The sequence below is a fragment of the Zea mays genome, chromosome 5, assembly GCF_902167145.1.
Source record: "Zea mays cultivar B73 chromosome 5, Zm-B73-REFERENCE-NAM-5.0, whole genome shotgun sequence".
In the NCBI taxonomy this organism is placed as follows: domain Eukaryota; kingdom Viridiplantae; phylum Streptophyta; class Magnoliopsida; order Poales; family Poaceae; genus Zea; species Zea mays.
In genome coordinates, this window is record NC_050100.1 from 20,875,020 (window position 1) to 20,897,383 (window position 22,364).

Here is a 22,364-nt window from a genome sequence, read left to right on the forward strand (position 1 = left end):
TCAGACTTCACAATAAAACAAAATTGACAAAAGATCACAAATACCACAAGTTCACAATTCATGATATAACAAGTTCACAAGGGTCACAAATTTATAATATAAAAAGTTTACAAAGATCACAAGTTCACAGTATAACAAGTTCATAAAGATCACAAGTTCATAGACTCAAAGTTCACAATTCACAATATCCACTCGATTTAGTTGACATGGCATGCTTACTCATGAAATATTTTTTCCACACATAAAGGGTTTTTTCACAGCCTCACAGGAAAACCCTAAAATCTAGTGTGTGGAAAAGATAGACTGTCGGCTCTTTATCATTATATATTACTAATACATAATATGTGCATAGAAAATGGTGGATTCGTTCGAGAGACCAAATCATTAATCTCAACTGCCTTCCAATACCATCTAACCCCAAAAAAATCTTAAAGCGTCCAAAAAGTACAAAAATAAATAATCCTTATCCAGAGATGTACAGGCGATGCGAAAAAATCACATGCTGGAAAATTTCGAAAAAATTCCGAGACACAATTCCGGAAATTTCCGAGACACAAATCCGGTAATTTCCGACAAAAACCGGTAACCGATGGAAACGGTCGGTAAAACACCACGTCGATTCCGATACCGATTCCGATAGAAAATTCCGAAAACCGATTCCGTTTTCGAAAAATACCGTTACTGGTGAATCCGATCGAAAAATTTCGAAATCGGTTTCCGGAATTCCGAAAAATTCCGAAACCATTTTCATCCCTACCCCCAATCCACCTGGTTGTCTCTGTTCTCGCGCCTAAGATTTCCCTTCGCGCCCAGTCCTCCCTGCCACTCGATTTCGCATGCGAGGGAGCACGACGCAGGGTTCAATCGGCTGTGGAATCCTTAGTAACCAGGTTCTCGGATCGATGAGATCGAGCAACGGAAACATGGTACGCGGAACACTACAAAAACTAGGGTGTTGTTTGGTTCATTTCATGCGACAGCAACGGGATTGCAATGACATCCCGGCGCTATCCGATACAAGGCAATTGTTACCTGGCTTTGTTTGTTTACAGCACGCAGGATCCAAGCGAGGCCGCAGTCCGAAAACGCCGTAGACGAGCGGTATCACGATTGCAAAGGCGCGGAACCAATACCGCGTGAAGCAATAACGCGCGCGTCGAACCAAACGGTGAGTGCAGTGATTTGATGCCGCTGTGAATGGATACGGGTTGAAAATACATGAACCAAACACCTCCTAGGATTTAACACTACTAGAACGAGATTGTTCCCACGTTTTCGGAACGAAACGAACGTTTCCGGAACGAGGAACGTGGCCAAGTTCCCAGCTCCCGGTTACTGTTGGGGACTTGTTCTCAAATGTATGAGTTAAGAACAAGGCAACACAAAATGTTAAATGTTAATGTCCTTCGTCCTTCGAAGCATTATTTCCCTTAGGATATAATGATCTTCAGACGAAGACCATGAATAACATACCTTCATGATTGCAGTATGCATTAATGAAAAAAGAAGCATGCAAGACATAGAAAGCAACATGAATAACTATATAACATTATCAATTCAACTTTATTATATCATGAATAAACAGTAATAATATAGAACTACATTTGTACCTTCGGCTTGACAGAATGAAATAGTACAAACGTAATGCACGGGCGAGTACAAGTCAACGTGAACAGTACGGGTGTACTGTTCATCTATTTATAGGCACATGGCGTAACCTATGTGGATTTACATTCGTGTCCTTTACAACCGGTTACAATCATGACATAGATTATCATGGGTCAATTGGTCTTTTCATCTTTAAGTCGGTGCCACCCTTCATCTTGAGGCGTGTCACTATGCCGAAGCTTCCCGGATGATAACTTCGGCTTTGCTTCTGTGTTGATCTTTCGAAGGTGTTTCTTCTTACAGGACCTTCGACAACGAAGCAGACCCCCAACAGTAGCCCCTTCACGGTGCCAGATCGTTTTTCGTAACGAGCTCGACCCGTGAAAAATTCTCTTAGGCTTCGGAATGCCGAAGGTCCGAAAAACACCTTCCTGAGCTCGTTGTCGAGAAATGATTTAAATATTCCGAGTGCAAGGTGGTCCCACCATACAACGGGTACGCGCGATCTGGTGATTCGCCTTCTCGCGCACTATGGTCCACCGTTCAGTGGGTGCGGGCGATTGTTCAGCGGGTACGAGCGGTTTGACGATTTACCTTCCCACCCGCAGCACTATATAAACAGACGGGTAGGTGTGAAGTTACCACAACATTTATTACTATTGCACTGTTGTGCCGCCGAAAAATTTGACCACAGCCGAAGCTTATTCATCGTATTCTCAATCAAAGCATCGTTTTGCTTTAGCTTCGTCATAAGAGGGAGCTTCGGCAAAGCTACGAAAAGTCATCAACTTCGTCAAAACCGTGAGGAACTCAGTATCAAATGGCCATGGTGCGTTGAATAGCTAGGATTACGCGCGACGGAGAGGAGGCCGAAGCTGCTGAGACTGCCCCAATCTCCGAAGTAATGAGGCAGTCGGGACTGGTTGTGACAGAGGGTGCCTCTGACGAAGGTGCACCTGCCGCCGAAGCTGAACATGCAGATATTGAAGAGGGTGATGCTGGTGAAGAAGAGATAGATTTTAACACCATTATGCCACCCAAACCCAGCCACTTGGACTTTGGGAAGTCGACTGTCTCCGAAGCTGATATGCCCATGATGATAAAGCTAGGCTACTTTGGGGAAGTCGAGAAGAAGCTGATTCGTTTTGGCGGGGAAGAAGCTATTCCGAAGCCAGAAAATGATGAGGTGGTAGTTTATAGAAGTTTTTTCAAAGCAGGATTGAGGTTTCCTCTGCATGAAATGATTGGGGATGTTTTGAATGATTTCAAAATTTATCTTCATCAGCTGACTCCTAACACCATCGTTAGGCTCAGCGTCTTTATCTGGGCTCTTCGAAGCCAAGGAGTGGAGCCGCTTGCCGAAGCCTTCTGCTGGGTGCACGAACTTCATTATCAGACGAAGGCTAGAGAAGATGGACTACACGAGAATTTTCGCTGCTATAATTTTGCTTACCGCAAAGACATGAAGACTCCGGTGGTCAGCTACCGCACCAAATGGCCAACCGGCTGGAAGAATTGGTGGTTTTATGTTAAGGTTGATGAGAAGAAGAAGTTAGTTCAGAGCCCACTGGACCTAACCTTCGGGTTAACTAGGCCTCTGTGTGACATGCTGCAAGGATCACCATGCCGGACAACTGTAGGTGAATTCTGAGTTGTGTCTAAGCATATCGGTACTAGAGATTTGGTGCAGGAATACTTAGCCAATAGAGTATTTCCAACGTTAAAGGAATGGAATATGCCGAAGCTTAAAGGAGAAAAGAAAAAGAATGAACTTGTTCGACTGCCCTATCGTTTCAAGTTCAAGAAACATTTCAAAGAACCCTGCCAAGAATGGTTGGATACGATTGAAGCTATGTGTAATGAAATCTTGGGCAACTATACTAAGAAAGAAGATCAATTGATGATCGCGGCCTTCGACACCCGGTCGAAACGAAGGCTGGACCGAGTAATGGATGCCTTGAAATTTGAATATCCTGACTATGAACGGTTAAGTAAGGGTGCCGAAGGGCCAAAGCGAAAAAGAGTTGTCAGTGTAATGAAGAGGCAAGCTGCTAGGATGATAGAAGAAGATGAGAAAGCTTTGAAAAAGAAGAAATCCAACCCTGAGCCGAAGATGGTTGTTCCAAAGAAAAGAAAAACTTCAGATGCGAAGCCAAAAACAGCTGATATAGAGGAAGAAATTCCTTCAACGCCTCCTGCCGCTGATGTGGAGGAAATTTTAAAGGTAATGACCGAATCTTTACCTCTCAAGCTAAGTCCACTAGGGCCACAACTGATGAAGCTTTTACAGAAGAAGGAGGAGCCTGCGGCAATCAAGAAGCCCGCGGAAAAAAGGCGAAGGATCATTACTGTTTTTGATGCTATTGAAGAAACGCCACCGCCAGCCTTGGCATCAAAAACACCGGCTGCCAAAGCTACCGCAGCAACCGAGGCTGTCCCCGCCGAAGCTGCAACTGCCGAAGCTGAGACGGCCGAAGATACAAATCAAGAAGGCACTTTTTTGATATTGATAAGATGATCTTGAACATGGTAGCGGAAGAAGCTGCTACAGCTGCCAAAGAGACCTTGGCCCTAGTGCCCGGGAAAGAGAAGGAGGTTGCCGAAGAGACTTCGGAGGAAAAGGATTTTAATTTTCAAAACATACTTGGCCAAAAGTTGTCTAAGGCTGAGAAGGAAGAGCTAAGGGATTACGCAATATCATGCGACTATCAACCAGGAGCATTGCTCTTCGGTGGTGTTGCCAAAGAGAGTTTAGGATGCCTCTAGGATCGGGTTGGGGCGAAGGTTGTCAGCACTCTGTCGAAGAGTGTTGACTTTCCGAAGCTTGAGGCCGACCTCAGCAGATACCGACGGCAACATATCGCCGACAACTTGTTTTATTCTAACTTTAAGGTAAGGTTCTTACCTTATCTTTTTATTGTTTTTGAGATGAAGGTTACTTCTGATGAAGGTTATTTTTCCAGAGTCTACTACTAAGTAAAACCTTGAGGATGCAACAGGACCTTGAGGACAAGAAGAATGAGATTATAATCGAGGGCTTAGAGGGCAAGATTAAAGATCACAAAGTTGCTCTGGAGAAGAAGGATTTCGTGATCCAAACAATGGAGGGTTCGCTGGCAGAAGCCTAGGCCGAGATTGCTAGATTAAATAGTGAGCTCTCCACGAATTCAAAAAACTTCGAACAAGAGAAGAAGGATTTCGATGCAAAGCTTGATGCTGAAGTTGCAAAGAGTTCGAATTTGTAGAAGTCATTAAAGGAACTTCAAGATAAATGTCTGAACTTCGGCAACCGTTGCGTGCAACGACTGAAGCAGGTCTTCAACTCTGTTGGAGTCAGTTCTGAAAAGTTTAAACCTTCAGCTGAAGACCTGCCAGGCACCCTCGATCATATTGAAGGCAAAGTTGATGCTCTCGATGAAGTCATAGCTGGGCATGGTGACTTTTGCGCTCTGCTAGCTTCTCGTGGCACAACTGTTGCTTTTATGAAGGCTGGTTGTACACACGAAAATATTGTAAATGGGCCAAACTTCAGCTTGTCACCAGCGGACTTGAATGACATCCCCGGCCTGGCCCGAAGCATTGGGAACAGATTCGTAACTCAAATATGGGCAAAGGGTGGACGAAGCTTGGCTGGTGACGAAGCTCGAAGTCACCTTAAACCGATAATAAACTCATACCTTGTGCTTACCTTTTCCTTGAAACTTGAATTTACCTTATAACGCTTTGATATGTACAGGATAACGAAGTCGAGGAGCAATGAGCCGAAGCTTGGTAGATGATCCGAAGCTTAGCGGATGATGATGAAGCCGAAAACCTTGCTGTGAAAAAACTCTAGAAAAAGTCTTGAATTATCATTTTAAAGAATATTGTAATTTAAGAATCAGATACTAATCTGTAAATTTGTCCATACCTTGTAATATGTTTTTACCTTTCCGTCCATGTATGAACTGCTTTGATGTGGCGAAACTTGTATTTTTTGAGCCAAAGGCGAAAACACCTTTCCTTCTTTTTGTACACAACGAAGCATAAATCTGCTTCCTTTCCTTTCGTCGAAGCCTTATCCTTAGAGCTGAAGCAACTGTCTGTATCTGTATGATATGATGATGATGATCCTATGTATGTCTAAATGAATGTTTATGAATACAATAAATGATGTGATGTATTGTGCAAATGAATGTCCAGACACACGCTTACGAAGCCACATCAAAACTCCTCATTCCCTTAGGAATGACTGAAATCTTTTTGTCATTTATTTTTCGGCTGCACCGCTTATTTTTCGGTGTAAGTTCTGCATCCCCTTAGGAACGTCTTTTGAACTTCTTCGCCTTCTATTTCGGCGGCATCACCGTTGAATTTTCGGTGTAAGTTCTGCATTCCTTTAGGAACGTCTTTTGAACTTCTTCGCCTTATATTTCGGCGGTATTTGGCTCTACATTCCCTTAGGAACGACTTTTGAGCAGAAAACTTACGATGCGCTCCCTTAGGAACGGCTTTTTGTAGCTTCGTCATGCTCTGCATCCCCTTAGGGACGACTTTCGAGCTTCTCCCTGTTCTCTTTTTTCTCTCTGCACTCGATGGTGCATGCTCAGATTTTACATTTTACATATTTTTGGGGGATTTTGCTCTCGTAGAGCTGAATAAGAAAGAAAAAATTACAAACTATGGTCCCATTAAAAACCTTTCTCCCCCTTTTTGAAAGGAAAAGGGTGCCACAGGTGAAAGTCGCCTAGAGGGGGGGGTGAATAGGGCGAATCTGAAATTTATAAACTTAAGCACAACTACAAGCCGGGTTAGCGTTAGAAATATAAACGAGTCCGAGAGAGAGGGCGCAAAACAAATCGTGAGCAAATAAAGAGTGTGACACAAGGATTTGTTTTACCGAGGTTCGGTTCTTGCAAACCTACTCCCCGTTGAGGTGGTCACAAAGACCGGGTCTCTTTCAACCCTTTCCCTCTCTCAAACGGTCCCTCGGACCGAGTGAGCTTCTTCTTCTCAATCAAACGGGAACAAACTTCCCCGCAAGGACCACCACACAATTGGTGTCTCTTGCCTCGGTTACAATTGAGTTGTTCGCAAGAAAGAATGAAAGAAAGAAGCAATCCAAGCGCAAGAGCTCAAAAGAACACAACAAATCTCTCTCACTAATCACTAAAGCTTTGTGTGGAATTGGGAGAGGATTTGATCACTTTGGTGTGTCTAGAATTGAATGCTAGAGCTCTTGCAAGTAGTTGGAAGGTGGAAAACTTGGATGACTTGAATGTGGGGTGGTTGGGGGTATTTATAACCCCAACCACCAAACTAGCCGTTTGGTGAAGGCTTCTGTCGCATGGCGCACCGGACAGTCCGGTGCACCACCGGACACTGTCCGGTGCGCCAGCCACGTCACCTGGCCGTTGGGTTCCGACCGTTGGAGCTCTGTCTTGTGGGCCCGCCTGGCTGTCCGGTGGTGCACCGGACAGGTCCTGTAGACTGTCCGGTGTGCCACCCGCGCGTGCTTTGTCCTTTGTGCGCGCAGACGCGCATTTAATGCGTTGCAGTCGACCGTTGCGCGCGAAGTAGTCGTTGCTCCGCTGGCTCACCGGACAGTCCGGTGTTACACCGGACAGTCCGGTGAATTTTAGCGGAGCGGATTCCCGAAGCTGGCGAGTTCAGAGTCGCTCTCCCTTGGGGCACCGGACAGTCCGATAAATTATAGCGAAGCGCCTCTGAGAATTCCCGAAGGTGAGGAGTTCAGCTTGGAGTCCCCTGGTGCACCGGACACTGTCCGGTGGCACACCGGACAGTCCAGTGCGCCAGACCAGGGAGCACTTCGGTTGTCCCTTGCTCTCTTTGTTTGAACCCTTTCTTGGTCTTTTTATTGGCTTATTGTGCACCTTTGGCACCTGTAGAACTTATATACTAGAGCAAACTAGTTAGTCCAATTATTTGTGTTGGGCAATTCATCCACCAAAATCAATTAGGAAATAGGTGTAAGCCTAATTCCCTTTCAATCTCCCCCTTTTTGGTGATTGATGCCAACACAAACCAAAGCAAGTATAGAAGTGCATAATTGGACTAGTTTGCATAATGTAAGTGCAAAGGTTACTTAGAATTGAGCCAGTATAAATTTTCATAAGATATGCATGGATTGTTTCTTTAAAATTTTAACATTTTGGACCACGCTTGCACCACATGTTTTGTTTTTGCAAATTCTTTTGTAAATCCTTTTCAAAGTTCTTTTGCAAATAGTCAAAGGTAAATGAATAAGATTTTGCGAAGCATTTTCAAGATTTGAAATTTTCTCCCCCTGTTTCAAATGCTTTTCCTTTGACTAAACAAAACTCTCCTCAATGAAATCCTCCTCTTAGTGTTCAAGAGGGTTTTAAGATATAAATTTTGAAAATACTACTATCTCCCCCTTTTGGACACAATAAGATACCAATTTTAAAATCATTAGTTTTAAAATTAGGTGGTGGTGCGGTCCTTTTGCTTTGAGCTAATACTTTCTCCCCCTTTGGCATGAATCACAAAAAACGGATACTTTGAGTTAGATATAAGCCCTTGGTAAAACTACTTTCTCCCCTTTGGCAAATAAAAACATGAGTGAAGATTATACCAAAGACGGAGAGTTGCTCGGAGCGACGGCGAAGGATGAGTTATGGAGTGGAGTGGAAGCCTTTGTCTTCGCCGAAGACTCCAATTCCCTTTCAATACACCTATGACTTGGTTTGAAATCCACTTGAAAACACATTAGTCATAGCATATATAAAAGAGACATGATCAAAGGTATACTTATGAGCTATGTGTGCAAGACATCAAAAGAAATTCCTAGAATCAAGAATATTTAGCTCATGCCTAAGTTTGTTAAAAGTTTGTTCATCTAGTGGCTTGGTAAAGATATCGGCTAATTGTTCCTTAGTGTTAATATATGCAATCTCGATATCTCCCTTTTGTTGGTGATCCCTTAAGAAATGATACCGAATGGCTATGTGTTTAGTGCGGCTATGCTCAACGGGATTATCCGCCATGCGGATTGCACTCTCATTATCACATAGAAGAGGAACTTTGGTTAATTTGTAACCGTAGTCCCTAAGGGTTTGCCTCATCCAAAGTAATTGCGCACAACAATGTCCTGCGACAATATACTCGGCTTCGGCGGTAGAAAGAGCGACGGAATTTTGCTTCTTTGAAGCCCAAGACACCAAGGATCTTCCCAAGAACTGGCAAGTCCCCGATGTGCTCTTTCTATTAATCTTACACCCCGCCCAATCGGCATCCGAATAACCAATTAAATCAAATATGGATCCCCTAGGATACCAAAGCCCAAACTTAGGAGTATAAACTAAATATCTCAAGATTCGTTTTACGGCCGTAAGGTGAGCTTCCTTAGGATTGGCTTGGAATCTTGCACACATGCATACGGAAAGCATAATATCCGGTCAAGATGCACATAAATAGAGTAAGGAGCCTATCATTGACCGGTATACCTTTTGATCGACGGATTTACCTCCCGTGTCGAGGTCGAGATGCCCATTGGTTCCCATGGGAGTCTTGATGGGCTTGGCATCCTTCATCCCAAACTTGTTTAGAATGTCTTGAATATACTTCGTTTGGCTAATGAAGGTGCCTTCTTGGAGTTGCTTCACTTGAAATCCCAAGAAGTACTTCAACTCCCCCATCATCGACATCTCGAATTTTTGTGTCATGATCCTACTAAATTCCTCACATGTAGATTCGTTAGTAGACCCAAATATGATATCATCAACATAAATTTGGCATACAAACAAATCATTGTCAAGAGTTTTAGTAAATAAAGTAGGATCCGCCTTTCCAACTTTGAAGCCATTAGTGATAAGAAAATCTCTTAGGCATTCATACCATGCTCTTGGGGCTTGCTTGAGCCCATAAAGCGCCCTAGAGAGTTTATACACATGATTAGGGTACTCACTATCTTCAAAGCCGGGAGGTTGCTCAACATAGACCTCTTCTTTGATTGGTCCATTGAGGAAGGCAATTTTCACGTCCATTTGGTAAAGCTTAAAGCCATGGTAAGTAGCATAGGCAAGTAATATACGAATTGACTCAAGCCTAGCTACGGGTGCATAGGTTTCACCAAAATCCAAACCTTCGACTTGTGAATATCCCTTGGCCACAAGTCGGGCTTTATTCCTTGTCACCATACCATGCTCGTCTTGCTTGTTGCGGAACACCCACTTGGTTCCTACAACATTTTGATTAGGACGTGGAACCAAATGCCATACCTCATTCCTAGTGAAGTTGTTGAGCTCCTCTTGCATCGCCACCACCCAATCCGAATCTTGTAGTGCTTCCTCTACCCTGTGTGGCTCAATAGAGGAAACAAAAGAGTAATGTTCACAAAAATGAGCAACACGAGATCTAGTGGTTACCCCCTTATGGATGTCGCTGAGGATGGTGTCGACAGGGTGATCTCGTTGGATTGCTTGGTGGACTCTTGAGTGTGGCGGTCTTGGTTCTTCATCCTCCTTGTCTTGATCATTTGCATCTCCCCCTTGATCATTGCCGTCATCTTGAGGTGGCTCATCTTCTTGATCTTCTCCTTCATCAACTTGAGCCTCATCCTCATTTTGAGTTGGTGGAGATGCTTGCGTGGAGGAGGATGGTTGATCTTGTGCATTTGGAGGCTCTTCGGATTCCTTAGGACACACATCCCCAATGGACATGTTCCTTAGCGCGATGCACGGAGCCTCTTCATCACCTATCTCATTAAGATCAACTTGCTCTACTTGAGAGCCGTTAGTCTCATCAAACACAACATCACAAGAAACTTCAACTAGTCCTAAGGATTTGTTAAAGACTCTATATGCCCTTGTGTTTGAATCATATCCTAGTAAAAATCCTTCTACAGTCTTAGGAGCAAATTTAGATTTTCTACCTCTTTTAACAAGAATAAAGCATTTGCTACCAAAGACTCTAAAATATGAAATATTGGGCTTTTTACCGGTTAGGAGTTCATATGATGTCTTCTTGAGGATTCGGTGTAGATACAACCGGTTGATGGTGTAGCAGGCGGTGTTGACCGCCTCGGCTCAAAACCGATCCGAAGTCTTGTACTCATCAAGCATGGTTCTTGTCATGTCCAATAGAGTTCTATTCTTCCTCTCCACTACACCATTTTGTTGTGGGGTGTAGGGAGAAGAGAACTCATGCTTGATGCCCTCCTCCTCAAGGAACCCTTCAATTTGAGAGTTCTTGAACTTCGTCCCGTTGTCGCTTCTAATTTTCTTGATCCTTAAGCCGAACTCATTTTGAGCCCATCTCAAGAACCCCTTTAAGGTCTCTTGGGTATGAGATTTTTCCTGCAAAAAGAACACCCAAGTGAAGCGAGAATAATCATCCACAATAACTAGACAATACTTACTCCCGCCGATGCTTATGTAAGCTATCGAGCCGAATAGGTCCATGTGTAGGAGCTCGAGTGGCCTGTCAGTCGTCATGATGTTCTTGTGTGGATGATGAGCACCAACTTGCTTCCCTGCCTGACATGCGCTACAAATCCTGTTTTTATCAAAATGAACATTTGTTAGTCCCAAAATGTGTTCCCCCTTTAGAAGTTTGTGAAGATTCTTCATTCCAACATATGCTAGTCGGCGATGCCAGAGCCCGCCCATGTTAGTCTTAGCAATTAAGCAAGTGTCGAGTTCAGCTCTATCAAAATCTACTAAGTATAGCTGACCCTCTAACACTCCCTTAAATGCTATTGAATCATCACTCCTAAAGACAGTAACACCTACATCTGTGAAAAGACAGTTGTAGCCCATTTTGCATAATTGAGAAACTGAAAGCAAGTTGTAATCTAAAGAATCTACAAGAAAAACATTGGAAATAGAATGGTCAGGAGATACAACAATTTTACCCAATCCTTTGACCAAACCTTGATTTCCATCCCCGAATGTGATAGCTCGTTGGGGATCTTGGTTTTTCTCGTAGGAGGAGAACATTTTCTTCTCCCCTGTCATGTGGTTTGTGCACCCGCTATCAATGATCCAACTTGAGCCCCGGATGCATAAACCTACAAAACAAGTTTAGTTCTTGGTTTTAGGTACCCAAATGGTTTTGGGTCCTTTGGCATTAGATACAAGAACTTTGGGTACCCAAACACAAGTCTTTGATCCCTTGTGTTTGCCCCCAACATACTTGGCAACTACCTTGCCGGATTTGTTAGTTAAAACATAAGAGGCATCAAAGGTCTTAAATGAAATGTTAGAATCATTTGATGCCTTAGGAGTTTTCTTCTTAGGCAATCTTGCATGGGTTGATTGCCTAGAACTAGATGTCTCACCCTTATACATAAAAGCATGATTAGGGCCCGAGTGAGACTTCCTAGAGTGAATTCTCCTAATTTTGCTCTCAGGATAACCGACAGGGTATAAAATGTAACCCTCGTTATCCTGAGGCATGGGAGCCTTGCCCTTAACAAAATTAGACAATCTTTTAGGAGGGGCATTAAGTTTGACATTGTCTCCCTTTTGGAAGCCAATGCCATCCTTGATGCCAGGGCGTCTCCCACTATAGAGCATGCTTCTAGCAAATTTAAATTTTTCGTTTTCTAAGTCATGCTCACTAATCTTAGCATTAAGTTGAGCTATGTGATCATTTTGTTTCTTAATTAAAGCTAGGTGATCATGGATAGCATCAACATTAATGTCTCTACATCTAGTACAAATGGAAGTATGTTCAACGGTAGATGTAGAGGGTTTGCAAGATTTTAATTTTACAACCTTAGCATGCAATATATCATTTTTACTTCTAAGGTCGGAAATGGAAGTATTGCAAACATCTAATTCTTTAGCCTTAGCAAGCAATTTTTCATTTTCAATCCTAAGGCTAGCAAGAGAAATGTTCAATTCTTCAATCTTAGCAAGCAAATCAACATTATCATTTCTAAGATTGGGAATTGAAACATCACAAGCATTTGAATCAACCTTAGCAATTAAATTTGCATTCTCATTTCTAAGGTTGGTAATAACATCATGGCAAGTGCTTAGCTCACTAGATAGTTTTTCACACTTTTCTACTTCTAGAGCGTAAGCATTTTTAACCTTAACATGCCTTTTGTTTTCTTTAATAAGGAAGTCCTCTTGGGTGTCCAAGAGATCATCCTTCTCATGAATAACACTAATCAATTCATTTAATTTTTCTTTTTGTTGCATGCTTAGGTTGGCAAAAAGGATGCGCAAGTTATCCTCCTCATTACTAGCATTATCCTCATCACTAGAGGTTTCATATTTAGTGGAGGATCTTGATTTTACCTTCTTCCTTTTGCCGTCTTTTGCCATGAGGCACTTGTGGCCGACGTTGGGGAAGAGAAGACCCTTGGTGACGGCGATGTTTGCGGTGTCCTCGTCGGAGGAGTCGGTGGAGCTCTCGTCGGAGTCCCACTCCCGGCAAACATGGGCATCGCCGCCCTTCTTCTTGTAGTATCTCTTCTTCTCCTTTCTTCTCCCCTTCTTGTCGTCGCCCCTGTCACTATCACTAGATAATGGACATTTTGCAATAAAATGACCGGGCTTACCACATTTGTAGCAAACTATCTTGGAGCGGGGCTTGTAATCTTTCCCCCTCCTTTGTTTGAGGATTTGGCGGAAGCTCTTGATGATGAGCGCCATTTCCTCGTTGTCGAGCTTGGAGGCGTCGATGGGTGTTCTACTTGATGTAGATTCCTCCTTCTTTTCCTCCGTCGCCTTGAATGCGACCGGTTGTGCTTCAGACATGGAGGGGCCATCAAGCTCGTTGATTTTCTTTGAGCCTTTGATCATCAATTCAAAGCTCACAAAATTCCCTATTACCTCCTCGGGAGACATTAGTGTATATCTAGGATTTCCTCGAATTAATTGAACTTGCGTAGGGTTAAGAAAAACGAGGGATCTTAGAATAACCTTGACCATCTCATGGTCATCCCATTTCTTGCTCCCAAGGTTGCGCACTTGGTTCACCAAGGTTTTGAGCCGGTTGTATATGTCTTGTGGCTCCTCCCCTTGGCGAAGTCGAAAGAGACCGAGCTCCCCCTCGATTGTTTCTCGCTTGGTGATTTTGGTCACCTCGTCTCCTTCATGCGCGGTTTTAGCACGTCCCAAATTTCTTTTGCACTCTTCAACCCTTGCACCTTATTATACTCTTCTCGACTTAGAGAGGCGAGGAGTATAGTTGTGGCTTGGGAGTTGAAGTGTTGAATTTGTTCGACCTCCTCTGAGTCGTAATCCTTGTCTCCCTCCTTTGGTACCTGCACTCCATACTCAACAATATCCCATATGCTTTTATGGAGTGAGGTTAGGTGATGCCTCATTTTATCACTCCACATAGAATAATCTTCACCTTCAAACACAGGTGGTTTGCCTAATGGAACGGAAAGTAATGGAGTGCGTCTAGAAATGCGAGAGTAGCGAAAGGGCATCTTACTATACTTCTTGCGCTCATGGCGCTTTGAAGTAGTGGAGGCCGATTCCGAGCCAGAGGTGGAGGGTGACGAAGTGTCGGTCTCGTAGTGGACCACTTTCCTCATCTTCTTCTTCTTGTCACCCTTCCGATGGGACTTGATGGAGGAAGAGGATTCCTCCTTGTGCTTGTGGGCGGACTCCCTTGAGTGTGTTCTTCCCGAGCTTGTGGTTTTGTCGCCGGTCCCGAGATCCCTCTTGGCGTGATCTCCCGACATCACTTCGAGCGGTTAAGCTCTAATGAAGCACCGGGCTCTGATACCAATTGAAAGTCGCCTAGAGGGGGGGTGAATAGGGCGAATCTGAAATTTATAAACTTAAGCACAACTACAAGCCGGGTTAGCGCTAGAAATATAAACGAGTCCGAGAGAGAGGGCGCAAAACAAATCGTGAGCAAATAAAGAGTGTGACACAAGGATTTGTTTTACCGAGGTTTGGTTCTTGCAAACCTACTCCCTGTTGAGGTGTTCACAAAAACCGGGTCTCTTTCAACCCTTTCCCTCTCTCAAACGGTCCCTCGGACCGAGTGAGCTTCTTCTTCTCAATCAAACGGGAACAAACTTCCCCGCAAGGACCACCACACAATTGGTGTCTCTTGCCTCGGTTACAATTGAGTTGTTCGCAAGAAAGAATAAAAGAAAGAAGCAATCCAAGCGCAAGAGCTTAAAAGAACACAACAAATCTCTCTCACTAATCACTAAAGCTTTATGTGGAATTAGGAGAGGATTTGATCACTTTGGTGTGTCTAGAATTGAATGCTAGAGCTCTTGCAAGTAGTTGGAAGGTGGAAAACTTGGATGACTTGAATGTGGGGTGGTTGGGGGTATTTATAACCCCAACCACCAAACTAGCCGTTTGGTGAAGGCTTCTGTCACATGGCGCACCGGGCAGTTCGGTGCACCACCGGATAGTCCGGTGCACCACCGGACACTGTCCGGTGCGCCAGCCACGTCACCTGGCCATTGGGTTCCGACCGTTGGAGCTCTGTCTTGTGGGCCCGCCTGGCTGTCCGGTGGTGCACCGGACAGGTCCTGTAGACTGTCCGGTGTGCCACCCACGCGTGCTCTGTCCTCTGCGCGCGCAGGCGCGCATTTAATGCGTTGCAGTCGACCGTTGCGCGCGAAGTAGCCGTTGCTCCGCTGGCTCACCGGACAGTCCGGTGTTACACCGGACAGTCCGGTGAATTTTAGCGGAGCGGATTCCCGAAGCTGGCGAGTTCAGAGTCGCTCTCCCTTGGGGCACCGGACACTGTCCGGTGGTGCACCGGACAGTCCGGTGAATTATAGCGAAGCGCCTCTAAGAATTCCCGAAGGTGAGGAGTTCAGCTTGGAGTCCCCTGGTGCACCGGACACTGTCTGGTGGCACACCGGACAGTCCGATGCGCCAGACCAGGGAGCACTTCAGTTGTCCCTTGCTCTCTTTGTTTGAACCCTTTCTTGGTCTTTTTATTGGCTTATTGTGAACCTTTGGCACCTGTAGAACTTATAGACTAGAGCAAACTAGTTAGTCCAATTATTTGTGTTGGGCAATTCAACCACCAAAATCAATTAGGAAATAGGTGTAAGCCTAATTCTCTTTCAATAGGAAAAATGAAAAAGATTACATCAAGTTACACATAATATCGTCGAAGCTCATCCGCATTCCAAGATCTAGGAATATCATTGTCGTCCATATCCTTCAATCTGTAAGAACCGGGTCTTGACGAAGATACCACCAGAAAGGGTCCTTCCCACTTCAGCTGTAACTTGCCTACTGTGTCTGGATTGGCCACTCTCCGAAGTACCAGGTGCCCTGGCTTAATGTTTTTCAGCCGAACTTTTCTGTCACGCCATTTTATTGTTTTGGCGTGATATTTATTGATATTTTCCACAGCCTGAAGTCTGGTCCCTTCTATAGCATCTTTTATCACAGAATAATGAGCTTCGTCTTCTGCCGAAGCTATTGTTCTAATTGACCCTGCCTTAGCTTCTTCTGGGGTTATAGCTTTGTCACCAAACAATAACTTGAATGGTGTAAAACCTGTTGACCTTGATGTAGTTGTATTGTGGCTCCAGACCACTTTGATCAACTCTTCTGGCCACTTTCCTTTGGGTTGATTGAAGATTAACTTCATTATTCCCGTCACTATGATACCATTTGCTCTTTCGACCAGCCCGTTTGACTCCGGGTGCCTGACTAATGCAAAAATGAACCTTCGTGCCAATCTGGTCGCAGAAATTTTTGAAAGCTTCGACATCAAACTGTGTTCCATTGTCCACAGTTATAGCCTTCGGCACGCCGAAGCGACAAACGATATTTTGCCAGAAGAATTTCTGGACTGTAACCGAAGTTATTGTAGCCAAAGGCTTTGCTTCAATCCACTTAGAAAAATATTCCACCACCACCACGACATATTTCAAATTACCTTGTGCTGGTGGAAGTGGGCCTAACAAGTCCAGTCCCCATCTTTGCAATGGCCAGGTTGGTTGTATTAACTGAGTTAATGACGAAGTTTGTTTTTGGTCCCTTGCACATTTTTGACAATTTTCGCACTTTTGGACCAGATCTGCTGCATCCGAAGTTGCCTTCGGCCAGTAAAATCCTTGTCTAAAAACCTTTCCCAGCAAGGGCCTAGACCCAATATGAGATCCACACAATCCTGCATGTATCTCCTTCATTAGTTCTATACCTTCAGTTCTGGATAAACACTTGAGAAGAGGGGAGCAAACTCCATGCTTGTACAATTCCCCTTCTATTATGATATATGGTCTTGTTCTTGCTTCCATTCTTTTATTATAAACTTCGTCATCCGAGAGGCAGTTACCCTAGAGAAAAGATATGATTTCAGTCCTCCAATCTTCACTATGTACTGGAGAAATGGCAAGCACTGCTCTCTCCATGAGTTCAACCGAAGGTGCCTTTATTGTTTCAAAAAATACTTCCGAAGGTAAAGGGAGCCCCTAAGCCGCTGATTTGGCCAACAAATCTGCATGCTCATTTTCGCCTCTTGGAATGTTCTTGACAGAGAAACCTTCGAAAGAAGCCTCCAACCTTCGAACTGTATCCAGATATTTTTCAAGTTTCGGATCTCTTGCCTTGTTGTTTTTATCTACATGGTCAGAAATGACTTGAGAATCACTTTTCAAAATAGCCCTTCTTATTCCCATTGCCCTTGACTTCCGAAGCCCCAACAAGAGTGCTTCGTATTCGGCAATATTATTTGTACAACTGAAGTCTAGTTTGGCTGCATAACATGTTCTAACTTTCGAAGGTGCTATTAGAACAGCTGCTGCTCCTGCGTCGAAGATTCTCCAAGAACCATCGCAGAACACTGTCCAAGCTTCGGTACTTTTATTTGTCTCTTCTTCCTGAGCCACTGGCGTCCAATCAGCGATGAAGTCTGCTAATGCCTAGGACTGAATTGAAGATCTATGCACATAATCAATGGTGAATTCATTAAGCTATGCAGCCCATTTTCCAATTCTTCTAGTAGCCTCTCTGTTCCTCATGATGTCCTTTAGAGGTTGTGACGAAGGAACAATTATGTGGTATGCTTGAAAATAATGCCGAAGCTTTCTCGAGGCCATTAATACAGCATATAATACCTTATCTAATTCCGTGTAATTTTTCTTTGATGAACTTATAACTTCGGAGACGAAGTATATTGGAGCTTGCTTTTTAGCCTGACCATCTAGCTTCTCCTGTACTAGTGCCGCACTCACTGCAGAATATGAAGCCGCCACATATAAGAGCAATGGAGCCCTGGCGCAGGTGGAGTTAATGTTGTTAAATCAATCAAATATTGTTTCAACTCTTCGAAAACTTTTTGTTGTGCCGGGCCCCATTGAAAGACTTCGGCTGACTTCAGTATTTCAAAAAATGGCAGTTTCTTTCCGCTGATCGGGATATGAATCTATTTAATGATGCTAATCTTCCTGCCAGCCGTTGAGCCCCTTTCTTCGTGCTTGGTGGCTCCATCCGAAGGATAGCTTCGATCTTGCTTGGGTTAGCTTCAATTCCTTTCGTTGATACCAGACAGCCAAGGAACTTGCCTTTCTTCACTCCAAAAACACAATTTTCTGGATTTAATTTCAGGCCAGCTTGCCTGAAATTGGCAAATGTTTCTTGCAAATAAGTAATGTGATTTTCTTGCTTCGTGCTTTTCACTATGATATCATCAAAATAAGTCAGCACATTTCTGCCTATCTGGGAGTGAAGGACCTTGGCTTTCATTCTACTGAAGCTTCCTCCAGCATTCTTGAGCCCCTCAGGCATCCGAAGATAGCAATAGGTGTCACTGGGAGTTATGAAGCTAGTCTTTGGCTCATCTTCCTTCTTCATCTAGATTTGATGATAGCCTGAATAACAATCTAATAGACTCATGAGCTCTGAAGAAGCTGCTGCATCTACAAGAGAGTCTATTCTTGCTAGTGGGAATTCATCTTTTGGGCATGCCTTGTTAAGATCTGTGAAGTCAATGCACATTCTCCATTTGCCATTGGCCTTCTTCACCATGACAGTATTAGCTAACCACTCTGGGTATTTTACCTCTCTGATAACACCGGCACTGAGAAGCCTTTTCACTTCATTCCAAGCACCTTCGACTTTATCATCAGACATTTTCCGAAGCCTTTGCTTTCTTGCCCTGAAGGATGGGTCCACATTGAGTGAATGTTCAATCACATCTCTGTTGACACCGCAGAGATCATTGGCTGACCAAGCAAAGACATCTTTGTTGTTGAATAAAAATCTTATCAAAGTTTTCTCTTGGTCTTTAGATAGCTGAGACCCCAGCAGTACTTTTTGCTCTACTATGTCTTCACATAGGAGCATAGGCTTCGGCTGATCTGTCGAAGCAGCCTTCTCTCTCTTGTATTTGTACTGTTCACAGGCTTTGACTCCATCTATGTTATGAATTGCTTTTGAGTATGTCCAGTTTCCTTCGGCTTTCCTAGCGGCTTCCTGACTCCCATGAACAACAATGGGCCCTTGTTCCGAAGGTTTCTTCATGCATATATATGCTGGATGAAGTATTGCTTCGAAAGCATTAAGTGTCCCACGACCAATGATTGCATTGTAGGGGTATTCCTATCAACAATGTCAAACACAACCTGTTCAGTCCTTGTATTGTGGATGAAGCCGAAGGTCACTGGCATCGTGATTTTGCCGAGTGCTGCAATCTGCCTTCCTCCGAAGCCACAAAGAGGGTGTGTAGCATCATGAATCTTATCTTCTGGCTCTTGCATCTGTCTGAAGGCCTTTGCAAATATGATATCCGCTGCACTGCCTGTATCAACCAGAACATTATGGACCAGAAATCCCTTGATGACACAAGATATGACCATAGCATCATTGTGAGGGTAATCTTTGAGCTGAAGGTCCTCCTGAGAGAAGGTGATTGGGATGTGGGACCATTTTGATTTGATGAAGGGTCCCTGCACCCCAACATGCTGCACCCTTCTTTGTGCTTCCTTCTTCTGCTTCTTGTCAGCCGGCTCTGAACTTGAGCCGTCTGTTATCGGAAGCACCAGCTTCGTAGCCGAAGGTGCTACGACTTGATTGTTGAACGAAGCCATCAGATCAAAAGTGGAAGTGAGTTCATCGGAGGTGGGCGCCAATGTTGGGGACTTGTTCTCAAATGCTATGAGTTAAGAACAAGGCAACACAAAATGTTAAATGTTAATGTCCTTCGTCCTTCGAAGCATTATTTCCCTTAGGATATAATGATCTTCAGACGAAGGCCATGAAGGACATACCTTCATGATTGCAGTATGCATTAATGAAAGAAGAAGCATGCAAGACATAGAAAGCAACATGAATAATTATATAACATTATCAATTCAACTTTATTATATCATGAATAAACAATAATAATATAGAACTACATTTGTACCTTCGGCTTGACAGAAGGAAATAGTACAAGCGTAATGCACGGGCGAGTACAAGTTAGCGTGAACAGTACGGGGGTACTGTTCATCTATTTATAGGCACAGGGCGCAGCCTGTGTGGATTTATATTCGTGTCCTTTACAACCGGTTACAATCATGACATAGATTATCATGGGCCAATTGGTCTTTTCATCTTTAAGTCGGTGCCACCCTTCGTCTTGAGGCGTGTCACTATGCCGAAGCTTCCCGGATGATAAATTCGGCTTTGCTTCTGTGTTGATCTTTCGAAGGTGTTTCTTCTTACAGTACCTTCGACAATGAAGTAGACCCCCAACAATTACTAAGGTTGAATCCCTCCGCCAAACGTCCACACTTGTCAATGTCGTCTAGCAGTGGCGAGTCTTCGCCTGAATCTTCTTGGGCGATGCTGACACAAAATTGATCCGTAGCAGCTGATTTCTTGAGCCTTTTGTGGCGGGCAACAAATCATAGTACCCATTCAACGGTGGTGGCAGAGGAAGGGGTCAGCGACCCACCTATCTGATCCATCCATCCAGATGCGCTCTGTAATGCTGCACACTTCACTAGAAATAGTAAAGTTATCCTTGCCTGTAATCTACCATATATTTTTGCGAATTTTACATTTGTGACCTTAGTTTCGCCATGATGCTCAATTTTGCCATTAGTTTCAATATGTGCTCGGAGCTATCCCTGTGAATAATTGTTCTCCTCAGTTATGCCACTCCATGACTTTGTCGTTGTCTCTACCATCGTTAATGATAGGTGGGACCCGCCAGACGTCTAGGGCCCATTGCGTATTCATTCCCAACCTTTCCCCTCCCCGTGAATCTCCGATTCGAATTGCGCACTCCCTGTCGCTGCTGCATCTGGTTGGATCCGTCACAGCTGTGTGCTATTCGTTGCCGACGGTCTCCCCGGCTGCGACGCGCGCTCACGGCTGCGACCGTCCATCGTCGTTGGCGCTCCTCTGCCACCCCCAGCTGCTGCATTGCATCGTGTGCAAGGCACGGGACCCCGGTCCGCCGCTCACATTGTCCTGCTCCGCCCGGTCACGGCGTGCCTCTCTTTGATCGGCCGACGTCGTGGAAGCCATAGAGAAGTGATGTTCGCGCCTCTCTACAACCTCATCTAGGTGCTCTGCATCGTCGGATCTACCGTGTCGTCCTCCTGCTTGTTCGTCGCCTAGTCTTGTGCTTGAGGCGCGCCGACGTTCGGCCATCCGCCCTCGTCATCTATGGCGTCCCGTGGAGGCGACGTCGACCAACAGCCCCTGGAGCCTCACTCTATCCCGAGGCTCCCTATCGCTCTGTACCCCACCGGCGGTGCTGAACCGAGCGGCCCACGCGGTACGGATAACAACTCCGCTTCCAATGGCAGTAGGGGCACGACCACTGTTGGCGCCTCGCTCGACACGAGCAACATTGTTTATAGCACTAGTAGATTACGTCTGTGCCATCGATCATCCAGCACACATGATCCGATACGTACGTTTATGTTGTTCTTAGTTAATGCCAACACTAAGCGAATTGAACAATGCGGTTGTAATGGCATCCCTATCTGAATCTGTTGTTATGTTCTTGTTTGCTTATCTGAATATGTTGCTCTGCCAAGCTGAAACCAATCAGTAAAATGGCATCCCTATCATTTCTATAAATGTCTTGGTGATTAGATGCTCAACACATATTGTTTTGTGCTAAGTGTCAAAGAGATGCAAATGGAAATGCAAGGTATGATTCTAGACTTAGTAAATTATTTTTGGTACTAACATATTCTACTAAGGCCCTGTTTGTTTCGGCTTCTGGCAGCTTCTGGCCACCAAAAGCTGCTGCGAATTGCCAAACGCTCAGCTTTTCAGCCAGTTTCTATAAAATTTGTTGGGGCTAAAACCATCCAAAATCAACATAAACACATAATCGGTTGAGTCGTTGTAATAGTTGGAATCCGTCACTTTCTAGATCCTGAGCCCTATGAACAACTTTATCTTCCTCCACACGTAATCGTAATGATACCCAGATTCTCCATACAGCCAGATTTTCAGAAAAGCTGGTCAGAAAAAAGCTGAACCAAACAGGCCCTAAGTGCTAGGAACCTTGTCGAATCAAAAGAAATTGGATTGGAGGAGTTTGGCTACACCCAACCAAACTAGCACCAGCCTGCGGTGCACCGGACAGTGTCCGGTGCTCGGGCTGGCGCGCGCGACGAACTGGATGCTATCAGGGAAAGTTGGAGGAGCCGCGGTTATAATTCATCGGACTGTCTAGTGTGCACTAGACTGTCCGATGTGGCAGCCTCGCCCACGCCAATGATCGGTCGCACAATCAGTGGGCGACACGTGGACTTCGCTAACGGTCACCAGGTCACACCAGACTGTCCGTTGTGCCATAGGGCCGATGGCTGCAATGGTCGACCTCGCCAG